Genomic DNA, 21,838 nt, shown 5'->3' with positions numbered 1-21,838 from the left:
AGTTTTCCAGTCTCTGTATTGTTCAACTGACCCTTTTTGTGATCACATACTATTTTCTCGAGGTAATTTTTCACTCACAGGAAGGCTGTATTATGTGAGATTCAGAGCACAGATGGGTCCACCTGTAGCCCTATTTAAACAATTTGTTTTTTCCCTTCCCCTTCCCAAATTATACCAACATCAAATACAGTGAAAATGGGTTATACCTTGCGGGAGGGACATACAAAGCAACAAAGAAATCATCTTATAAATATGTTAGAAACAATGGCAAGAAAGAAAAACCATGCAACAATGGGATGTACAGGACCTTATGTAAAAAAAACGAACTTTACAACTTTGGTGGGGGAGGGGCATGAGGGCAGAGACCCTAAGGGGAAACAAAGGAGGAGGCAACAATGCTTGCTAAGAAATGTACTCATTACCTTGCTCTTGTAATTGTAACCCCTCTGTACAGTATCTTCACAATAAAAAAAATTAAAAAAAGAGCACAGATGGAAGCCAGATGTCAGTGGCTCATTCTGTAATCCTAGCTACTCAGGAAGCTGAGAGTTGAGAATCTTGGTTCAAAGATAGCCCAAGAAAAGTAGGTGAGATGCTTATTTCCAGTTCACCAGCAAGAAGTTAAAAGTGAAGCTGTGGCTCAAGTTGGTAGATCTCAAGTACAGCCTTAAGTCAAAAAGCTATAGGACAGTGCCCAGGCAAGGAGTTCAAGCCCCTACGTATTCTCTCTCTGTTTTTCTTCCCTCCCTCCCTCCCTCCCTCCCTCCTTCCTTCCTTCCTTCCTTCCTTCTCTCTCTCTCCTTCCTTCCTTCTTTCTTTCTTTCTTTCTTTCTTTCTTTCTTTCTTTCTTTCTTTCTTTCTTTCTTTCTTTCTTTCTTCTGTCTCTGTCTCTCTCTCACACAATACAAACACACACAGATGTGTACACACACGAGAAGAGTTGTATGAGACTTTAGGTAAGTCACTTAGGTTCACAGTGCTTTCATCTCATAAAGCTGCAAAATGGGGAAAAGGATATTGCTTACTTCATTGGGTTTCTTTGAAGATGAGTTAGTATATGCAAAGGGCTTGGAATGGAGCCCTTCAGATAGGAAACACTTTAGATTTTGGTTGTTGTTTGTGCATTCATGGGTTCCACATTGACTCAACCAACTACAGATGAAAAATATTTGGAAAAAATGCTCTGAATATGTATAGACTTATTGTTTCTTTTTAGCATTTCACAGACAATACAACAAATATTTATAATAACCTTTGCACTGAATTAGACATCAAAAATAGCCTAACAATGATCCAAAAGTCTATGGAAGAATGTATGTAATTTACATGCCAATATTGCACCATTTTATGTTAGGGACTTGAGCTGTTGTGGGTGTTAGTAACTGTGGCAGTCCTGGACTCAATCCCTCCAAGTCCCTATAAATATCAAGGAATTACTGTTTTTAGTATTAATCTCTTCCAACATAAACTTTGTTTTCAGGAGTTCATCTATGGCTCAAAGTCCCTAGACATGTTTTCTAGGGCTTTCTAGATATATGTAGACAGGCCATCCATAGGTACCTCAGACTCAGCATGTTGAAAACTGAATTTATCATCTTTTGCTCTTCTCTTGGTAAGCCTGCTTTTACTTCTCATTTTTTTAGTCCCTTGTACTATTCCTTACTTAATAGCCAGCACCAGGAAACAATGGACTCTTCTTTCCTTCAGTCCTTCACTTCCAATGCATTTGGTTACAAATCATGTCTATGTAAATAATAAACATCATTTATACTTGCCTTTAAATTACTACAAGGACCCTGAACCTACCTATACTGTGTTCTTTTCATCTAAGCCGAAGGCAAATATGATCCCATACAACCATAGATTAAAAATATTTCATATTAAAAATAACTTTCAGTTATTTGTGGCTTGACATAGAGATTTTTTTTGCAGGTCTGGAGCTTAAACTCATGGCATAGGCACTGTCCCTGGGCCTCTTTGTGCTAACGGCTGGTGCTCTACCATTCGAGCCATAGCATCACTTCCAGTTTTTTTTCTGAGTGGTTTATTGGAGATAAGGGTTTCATATTTCTGCCTGAGCTGGATTCCAACTGTGATCCTCAGATCTCAGCCTCCTGGGTAACTAGGATTATAGGAGTTAGCCACTGGCACCAGCTAATACACTGATCTTTGATGATCTGGCCCCTGTTTACCTTCATGTGCTGATTTTCCTTCTGTCTGCCTCCCAGAAAGGTTGTCCCCATGTTGACCTGAAAGCATTATCTATGCAGCAGAGACAGATGAGAATGTATATCCCTGTTTCTAATATACATCCAAGAACACAGTAGGTACATGTTAAACCTGTATGAATAAAGACCTGTACTTTATGTGAATGGGTGTTTTTTCATGCTCATAGACCTAAAGCTGTCTTCAGTGTGTTGATTGGAACAAGCATATCCCACAACATAATTAAAATGTGAGAAATGTTTCTAACACATCAGTAATGTAGACACTTTCAAATGATGGCTAAGAAAATGCAAGCTCAAACTTACAAATAGCCTTTTACATAAAAAACACTCAGAGGTGCATTTTCTCTTTAATGCATGTACATAACTTCCATTAACATTCCTTGCCTCAGTGCTTAGCTTTTATTTTTTATGTCTGTTGTATATAAATCTAGGTCTTGACATGTTAATGGAAAGATCTTGGTTTGTGATGACATCATATCACATGTAAAATAGAGGTGGTTGAATTGTTTGGAGAAGTTTCATCTGAGGTTGCTTATCTGTAATCCTGAAGAAAAATTACTTTAAACTAATGGCATTCTGCCAGGGGGGTCCTGTTCTTTGTTTAACGAATAACTTCTGGATGATTTCTTATGAATGGAATCAAATGGTCTGATGAGGTTCTGCTCCACTTAGTAGCAAAGGGCCTAGGATGTAGAGAAATTCTAGAAGTGATTGTAGCTTCTGCAGAAAGGGGTTGAATTACTTGAGGGGATGGTGATGAGGAGGAACAGGTGATAGGAATAAGGCAGTCACTGAGTGTGTGTGTGTGCCTGTGCACCCATCTGTGTGCACGATATGGTTGGTATACTAGGAACAATATACTAATATCTATCCTTCATATTGACTTTGGGGTGAAATAATGGGTCCTGTATTGTTCTGGGTTCTTGAAATGTTGGAGGTAAGCCTAGATCTTTGATTATTTTATGATTCTCTTTTAGATGACTGAGACAGCGTGTGACTACTAGTTCTTGCTTGTTATATATGAGAGTCTGAAGCCTATCATCTCCCTCTCTAACCTTCACTTACTTCCCATCCCACCTGCCTTAACATAGTGACTGCCCTGATAAATGATGCTTTGACCTTCATGCTGAATTGTAACCTTGACTTTTTTTTTTAATCTTTCCTCTCTGTTCTCTGGATCAGACAGAGACTGAGTGCTTTAATTCTAGAATAAGCCACTTCTCCAAATGTGAACCTCAGTGGATATTTTCAGGATCATAGGATGTAGAGTGGAAATCTAGGCCATTGTCTTCCTGTTAGGGAAGAGAAAACTGAGATTCATAGAACTGAAGTTATTTGTCCCAGACAGCTTTAGTGGCAGAACTAGGTTGGAAGCTCAGTTCCCTCACTTTCCGTATGGACCCCTCTCTCTCTTAGTTGAATCCTAATTTCTCTCATTCTCTTTCTTGCCACCCACCCATTTCTTCCATTTTATTTCTGTAATGTGGAACAACTGTTCGAGATAGAAGCACAGAAGTATTTACATTACAAAAGTCCTAGCAGTCAATCTAGGCCAATTTTAATGGCAATAATGTATTATTAAAATGCATTTTCTGTAGTTAACTGGAGGTAGGAGTCTCACATACTTTTCTGCCTAGGCCGCCGTTGATCTTTGAGCCTCAGATCTTAGCCTCCCTGTGAAGCTCGGATTATAGGTGTGAGCCACTGGTGCCTAGCCAGTTCAGTGCATCTTGATGAATGTCATCTCTTCCATAAATTTCTAGTTATTTATCTGAACCATATCCATTCTTTAAAGTTAGATATCTATGCTGGTATAGTAACACTTTTCTTGGCCTGTATTTTTCATTTAAGTAGCTATGTATGATACCACTTGACAAAGCACCATGGTTTACCTTTCACTCATGACAATGAAGTTCTGTTCATGTGTTCTATTATAAACCATGTTGCACTAAACATCTGTGTATGTATATTTTTTATACTGCTTATAAGTGAGAGATTCTGTAGAATACTTACTTGAGTAGAAATTTTGGTTTTTAGGGTATATTTATTTTTGTGCCTACTTCTAGCTCTCAGCCTTATAGGACATGGTGGAATTAGTTCCTTTGAAGTTAGGCATAGCCATGCAATTTGTTTTGGAGAGTGAAATGTCAGCAGAGCCTTAAAAGCCAGTCAGAATGCACCACATTATCTCTTTGCCTTTGCAAAGAGACACTTTAATGAGCCATACAGTAAATCTTTATTGTAATAGCTCATTGCGACAAATAGAAAAGCTTCCAGTTGACTTAGAGTAAATAGTAGGTATGAGCTATCAGTAAATTAGTGATTTTTTTCTTTAAAAAGAATTTATTTTAATATAAACAAGAGGGAAAAAAATCTTGTCTGCATCTGAGGACACAACCATTTCTAGACCCAGCTCAACAGCCTGTGATAGGACTACAAATACTTGTTGGTATCTTAGTTTTAGCTCTGATCTCTTTTGTTTTGACAACAGGATTCATGGTCAAACTATGTAGATTCGCTTAGGTATTGGTCTTTTCCATTGCCTCATTTATGCGTATTACTATCTATCACATCAGCCGTATCCACCTGGCCATACTTGTCTTGTTTTGAATGAGCTAATTACTTTCATATACTGTTGGGTTTGTTTTCCTACTCTAGAAATAGTTTTGGTCTTTCTTTAAAACCTTGAGGGCTGTGTCTAAATAGCTTGGCTTACATTCTTAGTTCAGCCAATTTATCTATATAAATGTACTTTGGAAGGTCTTTTCCATCTTCATACAGTATCTTAGTTGCAAAGTGAAACAGTTCTGGCCATCTCCATTAAGAGCCTTTTCTTGCTCACTTCCCAGCTTGTCTGTCTTCATACACATATTCTTCCACTGCATTTTTGTCATCATTCCACTCCTTCAATTTGTTCTGCATGATTGTCTTACCCCCATTTTCAATGTATAAATGGAATGATTTTTCAGTCTATTTGCCATGATTAACTGATGGTTAATGTGCAGGTTCACTGTAACTGGGTTTTACTTTTGTCATTCTGTTTTGCTTTTTGATCCAGTTTGGGGGTCCCCATCTCTTTAGCCTCTGCTTTAGTTTCTGCTCCTGTCCTGCTGCTCTTGCTCCTTACCACATAGCTTCCCTTGCATCTTCTCTCTCCTTTGCATTGGGATCTTTGATTTCCATGGCTTCTCTGTTTCCTTCTCATTTGTGCACTTTCACTAGGGATGCATCAGACACATGAAAATTCTATGGACATTTTGAACTGAGGCCATCAGACTATGGAATGACTTTGTGGACTGCAGACTGAGCTATAGCAGGATCTGGATAGAGTAATCCCAAGGAGAGGCATAACAGGTTTCAGGAGTGAAAGATTCCTTTCTATTACATATGAAGACTTTAGAGAAAATCTTGACATGGTTTTCTGGGAAGTCTTCACAATCTCTTGTCCTTTCTTTGGAGAATTCCATCTCAGAAGTATTGGAGATGCTACCACATCATAGAAAATGCTTTCACTTTGAAAATATGCAGTAAGCACCTACAATGCACGACTTCCAAAGATAAATTCATCAACCTTTAATGTTAGAGAACAAATAGCTTGTTAGTATTCTTTACCATTGTAGGAGTTTTTGTCACTCCACCGTCTCCACTACATTACTTTGGCTTGTTTTAAAACTATGAAGGGCGGCTCTGCTCTAGGTTAGAGCTCATTACACTTTTATAGAAGTGTGCCTCTCCTCATAGTTCTTCATACATAACCACATTGTTCGTAAAACATTCAGTGCTCAAAGGGAGGGCTGAAGTATTTGTACTCAATGATTTCCTGAGTTTGTCACACTCTTGAGATAGCTATAATAATTCAAGGATTTTAGACTTTATGTCTAGCTTATATTTCTTCTCAAACTTTCCACTGAAGTAAGTTACTTACATTGCACCAAACAAATTCTCTGCCTCTCGGTGTCATGTCAAATGCCGTGGCCCAAAATTGCAATTTTACTCCCGTGAATGAATATACAGCAGCTTGATAAACAGAATGCCCATGTTTACAAAAGCTACATGTTTTAGTTTGTCTTCTAAGGCAGGAATATTTTGTCTTAGATTCTATATGCCAGAGCAACTATAGTAGTTTTATTCATTAATCATAGGCAGTTATAACCAACAATCACTTTTGTATCAAACACTGATCATCTTTCATTATGGAAATATGGATGGAAACAAGATTCCTTAAGAAGCCGCTAGGCTTCTTATAAACACTTTTCAGAGGGGCGAGATGCTTCACAATGGGATGTTCATGGTTTGAAACCAGCTGGAACAAAAGTGTTCACGAGACCCTGTCTTCATGAATGGTGAGCCGTAGCTGTCATCCCAGATATGTGAGAAGCATAAACAGGATAGCAATCCAGGCTGGCCTGGGCAAAAGGTGATACCCTAGTTAAAAAAACGACAAAAACGAAAAGGGCCAAGGCCAGCTCAAGTGTTGAGTGTGGACACAAGATCCTGAGTTAAGACCCAAGGACAGCCAAAAGAAAACAAAGCAAACTAAACAACAGCAACAACAACAAAACTCTACTTTCCTCCTGGGTTCTTTTCCAGTTTGAATCAAAGCATGACAGTCACTGACTGGCTCAGCAGTAAGATCTTCCTCATTAGTATATCACCTTTATAGATGTTTATGCAGTGGATAATTGTACAATACAAGATGGGATTTTTTTCTGCTTCCCCAAACAAATCAGAGAGTACTTGCCCATGGAATTAAAAAAAAAACCTTGAACTGGGTTCTTTTCATTGAATATTGCCGGGTTATTAGCACCTGCCTCAGTTGAATGGATTCTTAGGACCAAAAGAAATGAAATCCAGTATTGCAGTGGTCACTATTTCATTAACCACCTTGCAGGTGGCGCCATCCTGGACACAGGTCCATCATAGCTTGGAAAGCACAGATCTATAACTGCTTTAGTAAGGTATGATCATATACCATAAGATTCACCCACCGTAAACTTTATAGTTCTGTGTCAGCTAGTAAATTTATGGAGTTGTATGAAGTTTAATGGTTTTGAAGTATAATTGGGCCACATAAAATCATTTCCGTCCCATTCTACAGCAGTTTTATCAGTTTTGAAGCAATCCTCAATGATTCTCTTGTTCCCCTTGTGGTCTGTTTCCTCTCACAGCCAGCTTTATCACTCATCTCCTTTCTTTCTCTATAGACTTTTCATTCCTGGAGATTTCATAATATATTATGTACTTAAAACTGATCTTTGTTTTAGGACCAAGGAATACCTGTTATTTTTAAATTACTGAGTAGCTTTCCAATTATATATATAATTCTACACTCTTTAATATTTAAAAATATTTTTATTGTCTTTAAGTAGTTGTACAAAGGAGTTGTCATTTAATAAAGCACCAGAGTCAGAAGCTAGACAACATGTTACAATTAGAAAAACTTTACAAATAAGAAAACTTGTGAACATTTGGGTAAATGCCCAAAAGTGGGATTTCTGGGTCATAGGGGAGCTCTATGTGGAGTCTTTTGAGGAACCTCCATACTACTTTCCAAAGTGGTTGAACAAGTTTACACTCCCCCAACAATGCAGTAAGGTTCCCTTCTGTCCCCATCCCCTCCAGAATCTGTTGTTATTGGAGCTCTTGATTATAGCTATTCTAACTGGAGTGAGGTAGTATCTCAATGTTGTTTTGATTTGCATTTCTTTTATGGCTAGAGAGGTTGAGCATTTCTTCATGTGTCTGTTGGCCATCCTTCTTTCCTCTTCAGAGAAGGTTCTCTTTAAGTCTTTAGCCCACTTTTTATTGGGCAGTTGTTTCTTTGAAGATTTGCTGTTGGAGGATTTAATTTTTTTTTTTTTTGGGTCTGGTCGTGGGGCCTGAACTCTGGGCCTGGGCGCTGTCCCTCAGCTCTTCAGCTCAAGGCTAGTGCTCTACCACTTGAGCCACAGTGCCACTTCCAGCTTTTTTTTGTGGTGCTGAGGAATCGAACCCAGGGCTTCAGGCATGCAAGGCAAGTGCTCTACCACTGAGCTACCTTCCCAGCCCAGGGGGATTTAATTTTTTGAGTTCCAGGTATATTTTAGATATGTCTAAGTCAAGCAGAAAAAGTCAGATAAGTTGATGTTAGGGAAATGAACCCTAAGATATGTATTTAAATTTTTTTCTTTAATGAAATTGTTTCTAACACATTTATAAGATTATTCTTTGTTGCTTTGTATGCCCCTTGCTCACGGTATAACCCCTGCTTTCACTGTATTTGATGTTGTTATAATTTGTGGAGGGGAAGGGAAAAAACAAATCGTTTAAATAGGGATACAGGTGGACCCATTGCAACAATGAGATGTACAAGTCGTTATGTCAAAAACAAACTTTACAACTTTGTTGGTGGGGGGAGGAGGGGTGGCTGGGGAGGCGGGGGAGGATGGGATGGGAAGGGGAAACGAAGGAGGAGGCTACAATGCTTGATAAGAAATATACTCATTATCTTGCTCATGTAATTGTAACCCCTTTGTACAGTATTTTCACAATAAAAAAAAGAAAACTTGGAACTTTTAAATTCTGAAAATATATTTTTTCATTGAAAAATGCATTTCAAAACATTGTGGATGTTTGTATTGTAAGCAAGTAATAATGAGAGCTAGTCTCATCAGGTTCATGTCTATAAAATTGTGGATGTTGGCAAAGAAACTAATCAAAGCTTCTGCTCCCTTATCTTTTATTTTGGTTTTGGAGATTTCAAGAGAGTTAAGCAAATCCAGGGAGACCTATGTTTTCTTCAAAGATTTAAGGACACATCTCAGCAAGGGATGCATTCAATATTCTTTTATAAAAGAGGGGAACACAGATGTCTTTCAGTAGCACTAAGACTGCTCTCTGTAGAGTTAATTGTACACAGGGAGAAAACTTTTTTTCTTTCTAGCTCCAATAATTTGGGAGCTGAGTGGGAAGTTACTTTGGGAAGTTACTTATTTAGCTGCAGAATTAATTTTCAGTATGAAGCAGTATTTCCAACCTAAAGGGGCAAGTATCTGAGTCACAAGTTAAAAGCATTGAAAAACACTCTCATAATAATCTCTGCCCACCAGTTATATGTTTTAGTTTCCATTCTCCTCATGTTGCTGCCTTCCTGGGCAGGGTTCTGGGTGCTGTGTCCAGAGTCTATGTTATGGCCCTGGGTTCAGTTCTCTAGTGAATGATCTGAAGCCAGTACTGGTGGATTTCATTGTTCGATATTGCCTCCCACCGTCCTTGAAACCAAACAGGCTTAAAGTTTTTTTTTTTTTTTTTGTCAAGGTGATGTACAGAGGGGTTTCACATTTCTTGTCAAACTTGTTACCCTTTCCCTTAATTTTCTACTTTCCCTCCTTCCAACCTCCCCCCCCCCAAGGTGTGCAGAATGTTTCCAACATATAGTCTTGTGTACATCGCTATTGCATTGGTTCCCCATTGTCCTTTGTGTCACCCTTCAAACAGGCTTTTCTTGAATCCTGACTTTGCTAGAAGCTCGGGGACCACACACAGATCACTTGTCTTTTTGAACCTTAGTTTTCTCATCTGTAAAAACAAGATGATGACCACCTACTTTAAAGATTTATGTGTGGGTGAGGCACAATATGGAGCAACTAGCTCCATGGTGCCTGGACTGGCACAAATGGTTGCATAGAAACTAACTGTGGCAGTAGTACTGCCCCCCTCTTTCTCTCTCTTTTCCTCCTCTTCTTCTCTCCCCTTTCCCTTCTTCTCCCCTTGCCCATTGGCAGATAACAATGATATTTAAGGTGTTTTGATGAGCCTGACCAACTGCCATTGCAACAGAAGTCTTCTCCTATATGGCAAGCCATCATTTCTGCTATCTCTACCAGACCCACAGGATAGGTCTATATGGACCAGATCTAACACTCTTCAGGTCAGGGTAGTGTAAGTTGACCTATTGCAAGGGTTGTAAGGGATAAAGCTTTTAGAGTAAAACCCAGGGGCAGAGGTCCATTCCTGCAGCCTGCAGGAGATCTGAAATGCAAAGTTTTGAGTAGATAAATTATCTGGGGGATACCTAGGCATCTTTTCAATGTCATCCTCTGGTTGAAATCCCCAGGCCAATGCAATGTCCCCTCATTTCTTCTTATACCAGCAAGTGGCTTCATTAAGCAACCTGCATCAAATGCACTTGCCACTCTCCCAGGGTTTCATGGAAAATGTCCCCTGACTCTTTTGTTACTGCTGCAAACTTTACCAGAAGCCTCCACATTGTTTCGTCTCTTTACTGCTTAATATACTCGTACTTTTCAACCCTTAGATAACCTATATCCCATTTTGCAGCTACAGAGATATTAAAATAGAAATCACTTCATGTATTACCCTATAGAAGACCTATTTTTTCCATTCTTATTAGCAAAAAATCCAAATGCTTTTCCATGTGTTTTCAAGATCCCATATATCTGGGACCCTCTAAATGTCTCTGGCATTATCTACTGTCATCTGCTCTAGTCACAGTAAATGTCTTTGGCCTTTAGGCCAGTGAAGTTGATATGCACTTTATAATCTCTACAGATCCTTTGCCTAGGTCCTCTTATCCTATATCCTCTTAGGACTGTGTTTTTCTTACATTTAGATTAAGCCCAAATATTTCATCACCAGAGGCTTTTTCATATAAAGAGGCATCTAGTTATCAGTTTGCATATGTTTTCTGTTATTTTTTGGTATATGTTTCTGCCACTGATATGCTAACTCCAGGAGGAAGAAACCCCATTTTTCTGTCTTGTTCTTTATATGCTCAGTGTACAAAACAGTTCTTCCCACACTCAGTAAGTATTTGTACATCAACTGAGTGACTGGATACACAGTTTGCATGATCACTGCAGAAAGTGCTGAGGAAATGTCCTCTTCAGCCTTTTCTCTCTCCTGTCTCCGAGAGGGATGTCATCATCCTTACCTGGATGAAAGTGCCTGTTGAGGAGTGAGTCTGCCCCATTGTTGCTCCAGTATCTGAGGCAGGATTCCAGCCTCAGTAGCTTTTGTTTTTTAGTCTAGTTTCTTGTAAATGGTGATCAAATACCACCTGGTTTTAGCAAAGTGTTGGTGTCAAAGAGATAGAGTGTGGGTCAGAACTGATCTGTCAATCATTTGGGTTAGTCAGGAAAGCGAAGCTGAAACATGGGGAAAAGTAGCTATTAGGATTCTGGCTAGCAGGAAGCTGTGTTGAAAAAGGGTTGGCCCAGTAGGAGTGGCATGGGTGAACTCTACAGTTGCTTTAGATTTCTAAATTCATTTGTTATGGTCGTGGAGCATGTGTTCAATGGTTCATCTAGGTTTGTTTGAAGAAAGCATCCTGTAGGTTTTAAGATCTCCTTTGAAACAGATCTCCTTCAGGCAGATATTGATGCACCCATTGCATCTCCCACTTTAAGAATGTTACTGTACTCTTCCCACAGTTATACCTGAACATCTTCCCATCTTTATTGAGGGATAATCACTAAGCCAAAGATTATGTAGACTTAGAAGTACAATAGGATGTTTTGATTCAAATATCCCTTGGATAATGATTCCTGCAACAAAGAAAACAACACCTGTCATGGCTACCATGTGTTGTGCACATGTGTGTGTTAAGGACACTAAGCTCTACCCCCTAGCAATTTTTAACATATAATATTACAAATAGAGTGCTTTATCACACTACACTGCTATTAGGTATTATGCTGCATATGCGGTCTTGAAGTATACATTTGGCAAACATATCTCCATTCCCCCCCACTCTCTGGCACCTGGTAACCACCATTTTATTGTCAGTTATGCTTAAGTTTGACTGTTTTAGTTTCCACATGTAAATGATATGCAATATCTGTCCTTGAGTGTTGTGTTTATATCATTTAACTCATATTTACCCTCCAAGTTCAGGATTTCCACCTTATAAAATGGAATGATCTTCCATTGTATGTTGTACACACATGCACACACAGTCTCTCTCTCTCTAACATAATAATGTTATGGCATTTATAAGAATATTTGTCATATGTCTCTATATATGTACAATCCTACCATTTCTATTTATTTATTATATATTTATCTATTGTTTATCTTTTTTTATTTGTTGGTCATGGGGCTTGAACTCTGGGCCTGGGTGCTGTCCCTCACCTTTTCAGCTCAAGGTTAGCGCTCTATACTGGAGCCACAGTGCTACTTCCAGTTTTCTGGTGATTAATTGGAGATAAGAGTCTCATGGACTTTCTTGCCCAGGCTGGCTTTGAACCACGATCCTCAGATCTCAGCCTTCTGAGTAGCTAGGATCACAGGTGTGAGCCACCAGTACTCAGCCATTGTTTATCTTTATCTGTTTATTGATACACAGGCTCAGGTTGTTTCCATGTCATGGTTATTTTAAATCATGCTGCAATGACTATAAGAGTGCAGACATCTCTTGAAGTCATTGATTTCTTTCCCTTCAATATATACTCAGAATGGGATTGCATGTTTTCTCTCAAGTATGCTCTCAATTATTTGTCCTTGTAAAAGGACATTTCTGTGCCACTTTGTAGTAAGATTTTCAAGGCTAAAATTTGGGTTGGGTTTCTAGGTATATTTAATTTTTTAAACATTTATTTTCGACCATTACTGGAGTTTGAGCTCAGGCCTCTTTTTCCTCAGTTTGCTTGCTTTGTCAAAAAGCCTAACTTTTGCTAATTATTTTGAAGATGTAGTCACATTATGATCCTCTGGACTGAGTATGATTACAGGCATGAGCCTGTAATCTTTTGGACCTAGTATTGCTTGTTTATGAAATAATATCTTTGTATTCAATTATTTGTAGCAATGCACAGAAATGTTATCTTAAGGAAATCTAAACATAGGCATATGAATCTACTATCCTCTAATGTACATATTATAGGTAATTATTTCACAAAAATGGATAATGGTTTCTGTTCATGATATCTGTTAATATTTAGGTTAAGGGAATAAGATTGCCATATTCATTCATCATATTATATAAAGAATATATATGCAAAAAACTACCATCCTAAAGTAGAATATTTATTTTTTCAACTCTGCCATATATAGAGTGTGAATTCTGGCTGGATTCATTACTGGGCAAAGCTATTATTTGCTCTAGGCAGCAGTTGAGACACAAGTTACCCTCAATTCTAACACTTAAAAGTATAACTCAGAAGTAGCAACCTCTGAAAGCTAACCTTCTGTGCAACAAGCCTTTTAATTTGTGCTTAACAACAACTGTGTGTGGTAGGTGCTAGTTTCCCTGTTTTACAGATGAAGAAATGGCCGGAGCAATTGACTTCTTATAAATGCAGCTGAAGTTGGACAAATTAAGTTTTTCTCTTTGGATAATGGTAGTACTTCTTAGTTCAAATCAAATTCCCAGCATGCTTTCAACTTCACCAATTTCCTAGTGACAAAGGAGCTAAACAATGATAGGTCTACATAAATAGAAGCAAATACTGTTACCCTGGATTTTTGCAGAGTGGAAAGATGAAAGAACACAAGTCTTCCTCCTCCCCTTCCCCTCTTCTTCTCCTCTTCCTTCGTATTGTTTTTGTTCTTATTGTTGGAAAAGACAATTTTGTGTGTGAAAGAAGTTAACTAAGAAGTGTGAATTTCTGTGGTATTCCGACCTTGGGAACATGTTTGTACTTCAATTTAGTTTAGTTTTTCTCTCTGTCTCTGCCTCTCTTCCTATCTTTCTTTTTGTTTTTTCCTCTTGCATTCTTTTCCCTATTTTCAGGTGACCTTGTTTTTCTGATTATGAGATATTTATCAGAAACTTTTCCAAGTTGTGACTATTTTAGAACTAGATTAGTAAAAGAAAGAAAACCCAGAAAATGCTTAAAATAGTATATCATTAGTTACTGTTAATTTTCTAATAGAAATTTTTATTTATGCAGGTGAAAACCTATGGGACTTGAAAATGACTATTGAGAAGAAAGTTTAGTTTTGTAATGCAGAAAATATCCAATTAAAACTCCAAATTTCTTTTATATTTGATAGAATTTAACTATTTTCTCTGAAGTGATAGCCTAAGGAAATGTTTTGATAAATATATCTAATCATCCACGCATGTTGGTACATGCTTCTGATCTCCATATTTGGGGAGCAGGAGGATGCCAGGTTTGAGACAGTCATCAATCATGGCATCCTTATAAGTGAAATCCTGTCTCAAAATAAAATAAAATAAATATCTAAATCATTCCTTTCACAGTGCAATTCTTTAAAAAGTGTTGAAGAATTCTGAAAACTTTCTGGAACCATCAGCTATTTGCAAATGTAGAAGAAAAATAGAAACCCTTCACTTTCTAGGAACCAGTTTAATACTGTTGTTTAAAGACAGTGGATCTGTACATCCTGAGAAAATAGAATTAGCAAGTGTTGGAAATCTGAGAAAAAGGAGAAAGGAAATTTGAGATTTCCAATCCTTTGGTTTTTTGGGTTGGTTAGCCATTTGTTTATGAGATATTTGGTAGAGGTGAAATATGAGAGCCTAGAAGAGAATAATCAACACTTCAGATATATAGATATCAGTGTCAAAATGAAGACCTCTATGGAGTAAATGTTAGACAAAATGACAGAGTCCATGGTAACTTCTTTTGTATGCCAGTACTATGATTTGAACTCAGCGCCTTATGTTCTTGTTCAGCTTTCTGATTTATGGCAGGCAGTCTATCATTTTGGCAATAGCTCCAGTTTCAGCCTTTTACTGGTTAATTGGAGATTAGAGCCACAGATTCCAGCCACTTGAACAGATATGATGATAGATTTGAACCTGTGGTACTCAGATATGGTAACTCTTGGTTGAGCATCAGAGATAACAAAGGAAAAGAATATCCAGTTAGAGAATCAATCAGTGGGATCATTACCTGAGGGTGAATCCAACCTCCAAGGCTGGCTTCAATCCTAGTAGTGGACTAAGTTTAGGATGTGGAACTAAGGCTTAGGTTTGTATGAATAGCTCCTCTGAACTTGCTTGGTAGCTATGCTTTGGGTACACCAACCTGGACTTTCAGAATGCTTTCAGATGTAACTACATTTAAATATAAAGTGGCAGAAAGTCAAGTGTCACTTAAAAGTGAACAAATTCTAACAAAACACACACACACACACACACACACACACATGATGTCTAAATATGTTTTTATTTTTTCATAAGCCAAGGTTTCAAATGCACCTAAAAATGAGTTGAAATGATTAACTTGTTTTTAAAATCCAGTGATTACAAATTATACTCCTGTTTTTTTTTTAAGTCAGCAGCAATACTCATAGATGCTATCTAGGTAGGATATCATGACATTTTCTTCCTTTTCCAATTTTTCAAAATCAAAGTATTCATTTCATCTTTTAACACTAATATCTTTTTGAAATGAAAAAGGATTCATCTTATAAAATATCATAAGCACTGTGATCCTGAGACCAAGGTGATCTAAAGTTTTAAGGTAGTACTACTAGAAGAGCTCCCTTACAAATAACAGCTGCATGAAGAAAAGGAAGAATCTACTACAGTTTAATTTACTCTCAATGAGTAGGCAACTGCAAATAAATGTTGACATAAATATATAGGATATGTAATGCATATATACATTTATATATATGATCATAAACAGCGTTTATATGAATGGAAATTGGATGATTGCTGTTTTATGTTCAGAATTTTGATGGGAGAAGAGGGAAGTATAAATAAATACAACATCATATATCATGTTTCTTGTCCTTACCAAATCTTCACAAACCAATTTCTCACTACTTCTGAATATGTTCCTTCTGCTTCAGTTCTCTATATTCTTACTCGCAGTTCTCTTCCTTAATTTGAAATTAAGATTTCTCTCAATCTGAGGACTAGAAAAATAAAATCAATATATAATGATTAGAGACATATTTCTCAAGCCAAAATCTGAAAGAATAAATCAGGTTTACCTGTAATACACATAATGGCACTAACTTTGCTAGAAGGAGAATATACCAATGGAAGCAGAGAGAAGCATAAAGCAATGTCAGACTGGAGTGACAACATCATTTTAGCCATCGCCACCATGTCTGAAAGAATAATTCCCAGTTTGCATACATGAGACACTGGCCTCAACTTTGACTGTACATTGAACTTAACTGGGGAGTTAATTTTTCAAAAGCAAGGCTATAACTCAAACCAAGTAAATAAAAACCTAAATATATAAACTTGAAAGTAATTCTAATTTGTAGCTAAGGCTACCTTATTGCTGTAGAAAGGAAGAAACTGTTAGATTTATCCAGCCCACCCAAATTCTACCTATTCCAATGCCCTCTGGCCTCAACTTATTTTCAAGTGTCTATATATTTTTCTTTCTGAACTGGAAATAGACTTCATATGATCCTGAAGATATGAATTACATAACTTCATGTGTAGTTTGTTAAATTATCTCTGATACATACAAATATCTTGGATAAATAGTAATCTACCATACTTATTGAGCCATTTTTTCTTCTGGATTACTTATGCATATGATGTTGGTAGAAAATAATTACATATCAATAATCTAAATCTGTACATATATAGACATGTACATATATAGACTATTGTTCATATATATACATATATAGACAATTGTTGGCTTATGATGGTTCAGCTTACAAATTTTTGACTTGAGGATGGAAAAGCAATTCATATTCAATAAAAACTTACATCAAACTTTGAGTTTTGATCTCTATATAGGCTAATTTGAGTTATCATATTCTCCAGTGCTATGCTGTAGAAAGGAGTTGTTATTGCCAGTTAGTAGCTTGTTGATTTGTGTGTGTATACATATATATTAAATCTTAGGATATATAATCCATACTATACCATGTTGCCTAAACTATGGTTTTTGGTAGGTTAAATGTATTAAGTGCATTTAAATATACAATGTTTTTCAATTTGTGATGGATTTATTGGGATATATCCCTAAAGTCCAGGAGCATCTGTAATCTGAATTCTGCTAAAATTCCAAGGCAGCATATGAAAGTAGAGGGAAATTTGATTTAATTATCTCCTGTGATTGATGGTTCACTTTCATGCTATTTTTTCTAGTAAGTGCAATCAGAAAGCTTATATTTTTATTAAAATTCATTAACATGCTTAGATGGTGATATAATTGTATGATGACAATATGCCCAACTGAAAACAACCATTATGATATTTTCAGGTCAGAAGTTGACAAAATGAGACTGTAGACTTTCTGTGAAAATAATTGTCCACAGATTTCTGCTGAGCTCATTTGAACTCAAATGATGAGCTGGTCCCACATGATTTCTTGTAAATATAAAAGCAAAAGTTTAATGAACTTTAAAAAATTATTCATTTTTTCTATTTTTTGTTCTAAATACAATTAAGATTTCAAGGATATATATATATTCAAACATATATGAAAAATCTGAAAACTTAACAAATGAGCAAGGTATTGAATGATTAAATGCAACTCAACTTAGTGGTTTTTCCCTTCATTGCCATGAATCATAGTGAGTCACCATTGTTTGAAAAACCACAAGATTAATTATTTGTGGTTCCGTTATAGAAAATGTACTTACTTGCCGGGCACCGGGTGGCTCACGCCTGTAATCTTAGCTACTCAGGAGGCTGAGATCTGAGGATCATGGTTCAAAACCAGCCTGGGCAGGAAATACCATGAGACTCCAATAAAAACCACCAGAAAACTGGAAGTGGCGCTGTAGCCCAAGTGGTAGAGTACTAGCCTTGAGATGAAGAGCTGAGGGACAGCACCCAGGCCCAGAGTTCAAGCCCCATGACCAACAAAAAAATATGTACTTACTATTTTTCTAAAATTGGAACCTTAATAAAATAACTAATTAAAAATTTGAAAATTATTCTAGAATATCATTTTTTCTTATACAGTTCTATTTTTAAATCTTTCTGACATTTACTATGAGCTTCTAGTTGTGGTCACATAATGTCAAAATATGCTTTTAAGAGGAAAATATCCTTTCAGAATGAAAGGGTTAGGGAATTTTTACTGATGATTTGTGTCTGTGTCAAACTGCTTTAACCTTTAGATATTCTGTGTTGCTTCTGACTCACTGATAAACACCAGTGCTCTGTTCATCTCAGAAAGGACTCTATTTTTGAAAGAAGTAAATATATGTGAAAAGCTTTTACACTTAACAATTGTGAATATAATCATGAGATGTCAGGCAGCCCCTACTGCATCCGGATTCCCTTTTTGATAATGTCTGTCATTTCTTGCCAGAAGTCAGAGTGTACTTTAAAAAAAAATCAAGTCTACCCCCGGAGTTGCTTCTCTTGTGCATTCCATGGGAAGGCACCTTGAGGAACATTTAGTTCCTTCCTGTTTGTATACCTCATGCAGTAGCACTTCTGTTGATGAAAGATAATTTGAAAAAACAAATGGGATTTATAAGAGGATTATTAAAACCAGTAGCAGAAATGCACCCTTAGGAACTCTGGAAACTAATAGACAAGACTCCTTAAATGTATTCTTTAATAATTCTTTTTTTTTTTTGTCGGTCATGGGGCTTGAACTCTGGGCTTGGGCACTGTCCCTGTGCTCTTCAGCTCAAGGCGAGCGCTCTACCGCTTGAACCACAGCACCACTTCTGGTTTACTAGTAGTTTACTGGAGATGAGAGTCTCACGGACTTTCCTGCCTGGGCTGGCTTTGAATTGCCTCCTGTGTAGCTAGGATTATAGGCGTGAGTCACCAGCACCCAGCTTCATTCTTTAATAATTCTTACCTATATTTGACATGTTAGATTCTGAATAGTTGTGACTGAGAAGAGAATTGGAGTAGAGACAATGCCAAAGATTTCACTTAACTGGATGGGTGTAGAAAGACTTGATATAATTAGAGTCAATTCTGGGAATTTCATGCCAAGAGAGACTAAGCAATAGAGGCACTGTATGTAAGTAGAGATTGTATTTCTGTAATGCTTAGAAGTTTGATTTAAAGATACAGTGCGTTTTAATTACACTATTTGACAAAAGTATATTGGTTTCAAGAAACAGAGATCCATTTCAACTGTGCCAAGAACAAGTGTATTTTTTTTTGTTAGTCCTGGGGCTTGAATTCAGGGCCTGGGTACTGTCCCTGAGTTTCTTTTGCTCAAAGTTAGCACTCTACCATTTGAGGCACAACACTTTTTCTGTTTATGTGGTACTGAGGAATCGAACCCAAGGCTTCATGCATGCTAGGCAAGCACTCTACCACTAAGCTACATTCCCAACCCAACAAATGTATTCTTTTCTGAAAACAAGAGTCAAGATATCTGGGCTCCACTACCTGCTGAATTCATTGTTACCCTTTATCTTAGACAGGAGTGCATGCATCTTTCTCTTTTGCTCCACCATTCAAGATTAAGCAGTACTCTCGGTGTCTGTATTTTTCTAAGTCCCTGTCCTGTATTTTCTTTGTCCATTGCCCTCAGAAAGAGCTATGGACATTGAAAATACGCTTCTGATAATGGATGTATGGGTATAAAAATATTTTGGTAATATGCCTGAGATATGACTCCAAAATAATTGTTACCAACATTTTATTAAGTGAAAAGGAAGGAATTCAGAGAATTCCTGTTGTACTGGGGGTGATGTTAAATTTGGTATTGCATGTTCTGAGCAGGATGTGACTCGTATCTAGAGGGTACTGGGTAGGTTGTCTCCAAAGTTCAGGACAACAGACAGGGCTATTGAACCAGCTTTAGTGATCAAGTTCACATCACTAACTCAAATGATATTACCAGAAAAGGGCATAGAGAGAGAAGAGCAATGCGAAAAAATACTGAGATGATTCTGTGGAATTCTAACATTTAAGGGACAGGCTAAAGAGATGTAAAAATAACCATAGATTAGTCAGAGCTGGGATAGGATTAGGGAAGAATGATGTTATGGAAACCATGGGTATATAGTTTTAGAAAAGGAGTGAGTATCCACGTTTTTTTTTTTTTTTTTTGGTAGGTCATGGGGCTTGAACTCTGGGCCTGGGCGCTGTCCCTGAGCTCTTCAGCTCAAGGTGAGCTCTCCACCGCTTGAGCCACAGCATCACTTCTGGTTTTCTAATGGTTTATTGGAGATAAGAGTTTCACTGGACTTTCTTGCCCAGGCTGGCTTTGAACCGAGCTCCTCAGATCTCAGCCTTCTGAGTAGCTAGGATTACAGGCGTGCGGTTAGTATCCACCATTTTCAAAGGGGACAGAGAGTACCAGTGAGTTGTTCCAATAGGCAATTGGTAGATGACACTATGGAAAGAATTGTGAGCTGGCTCATGTTAGGTAGGTGGGAGAGGATGGGCATGGGTAGCAGGGAGGATGTAGTGGTAGCTCTGTTAGACTCTTCTCTCTGAAGAGCTTTACAAGGGAAGAAGCAAATACAGAAAAGGTCTGTGCCAAGATGGTGGATTGTTTTTTTCATGCAGAAGAAAGTTGTTTATTAGCTACATATGTAAGAAGAGTGGGGATTGAAAAAAAATTATGGCACAGACAGATTCTACAAATCATAGGTCATAAAGCAGTAGAAATAATACATGTGAATACATACTTATTCTATTCTCGTTGGAACATAGATTTTATTAGAATACATGCATGTATGTGTGCATGTATCGATTTATTGATTACATGGTGTTTGTTAAAACAAAGTTCTAGAACAGTGTTACAGTGAGGCTCCCCCACCCCCAAAAGGAACTCTTACCTATAAAAAAAAAGAAAAAAATTATGGTACAGAAAAGTGGTTATGGTTTCTATGGTTCCCAAAAATATGATGTGGAAGATTTCACATTGATTGGCAATTTTTGGTTCATTATAGATAAACTGTTGTTGACTATCAGGAGTAACTAGGCAATATGTAAGCTACAATGTCTAGTAAGGTTTCTTTTTTGTGTATTTGTTTGTCACAGGGCTTCGAACTCTGGGCGCTGTCCCTCAGCTCTTCAGCTCAAGGCTAGTGCTCTACCAGTTGAACCACAGTGCCACTTCTGGTTTTCTAGTGGTTTATTGGAGATAAGAGTTTCATGGAGTTTCCTGCCTGGGCTGGCCTTGAAGAGCGATCCTCAGATCTCAACCTCCTAAATAGCTAGGATTACAGGTGTGAGCCACCGGTGCCCAGCTCTAGTAATTTTTTTTTTTTATGTTGAGTTCTATCATTATGTCCAAGTCTGTTTTTGATCTTTTATTATATATGGCATTTCCTTTCTCTTTTTTGGTTTATAATAGTGTTTAGCAATGACAGAAATAACTAAAAGTCCTCAAGAACTCATTATAAACGATGTTTTTATGATTTTAACCATTTTGATCTAATATTTTAATGAAATAAAAAACTTAATGTCCTCAAGCTTTATTCTCCTTTACTCTTCAATGTCACCCCAGTCGAAAATATCAATGAGGAAAAATTATTATAATATTTCCCTTGGCAAAACCTCTACTAACCTAAATAAAGTGGTGGAAGTACTTATTCAATGGGATAATTAAAGGAAGGAGGTATTTATGTACATTGATCAAGATGCCTTGCACTCATAAACTGACATGTTGAATCGAAACCCCTCTGTACAACTAGGTAAATATAATAAAAATAAGAAAAGAACTTGATACCATTTCAAAAAATTGTTACTACACTATAGCTAAGATCTGGAACCAACCCAGATG

At 37.3% G+C, this 21,838-nt stretch overlaps 1 pseudogene; it reads right to left on the bottom strand.

Moving 5' to 3' along the window:
• Positions 1-5,874: 5,874 nt before the first annotated feature.
• LOC105991368 overlaps positions 5,875-21,838 on the bottom strand; it is a 24,219-nt pseudogene continuing 8,255 nt past the window's right edge.

This window comes from Dipodomys ordii, unplaced genomic scaffold, assembly GCF_000151885.1.
Source record: "Dipodomys ordii isolate 6190 unplaced genomic scaffold, Dord_2.0 Scaffold72, whole genome shotgun sequence".
Lineage (NCBI taxonomy): Eukaryota > Metazoa > Chordata > Mammalia > Rodentia > Heteromyidae > Dipodomys > Dipodomys ordii.
The sequence above is the reverse complement of the archived record's forward strand: the minus strand, read 5'-3'. Positions and strand labels throughout refer to the sequence as shown.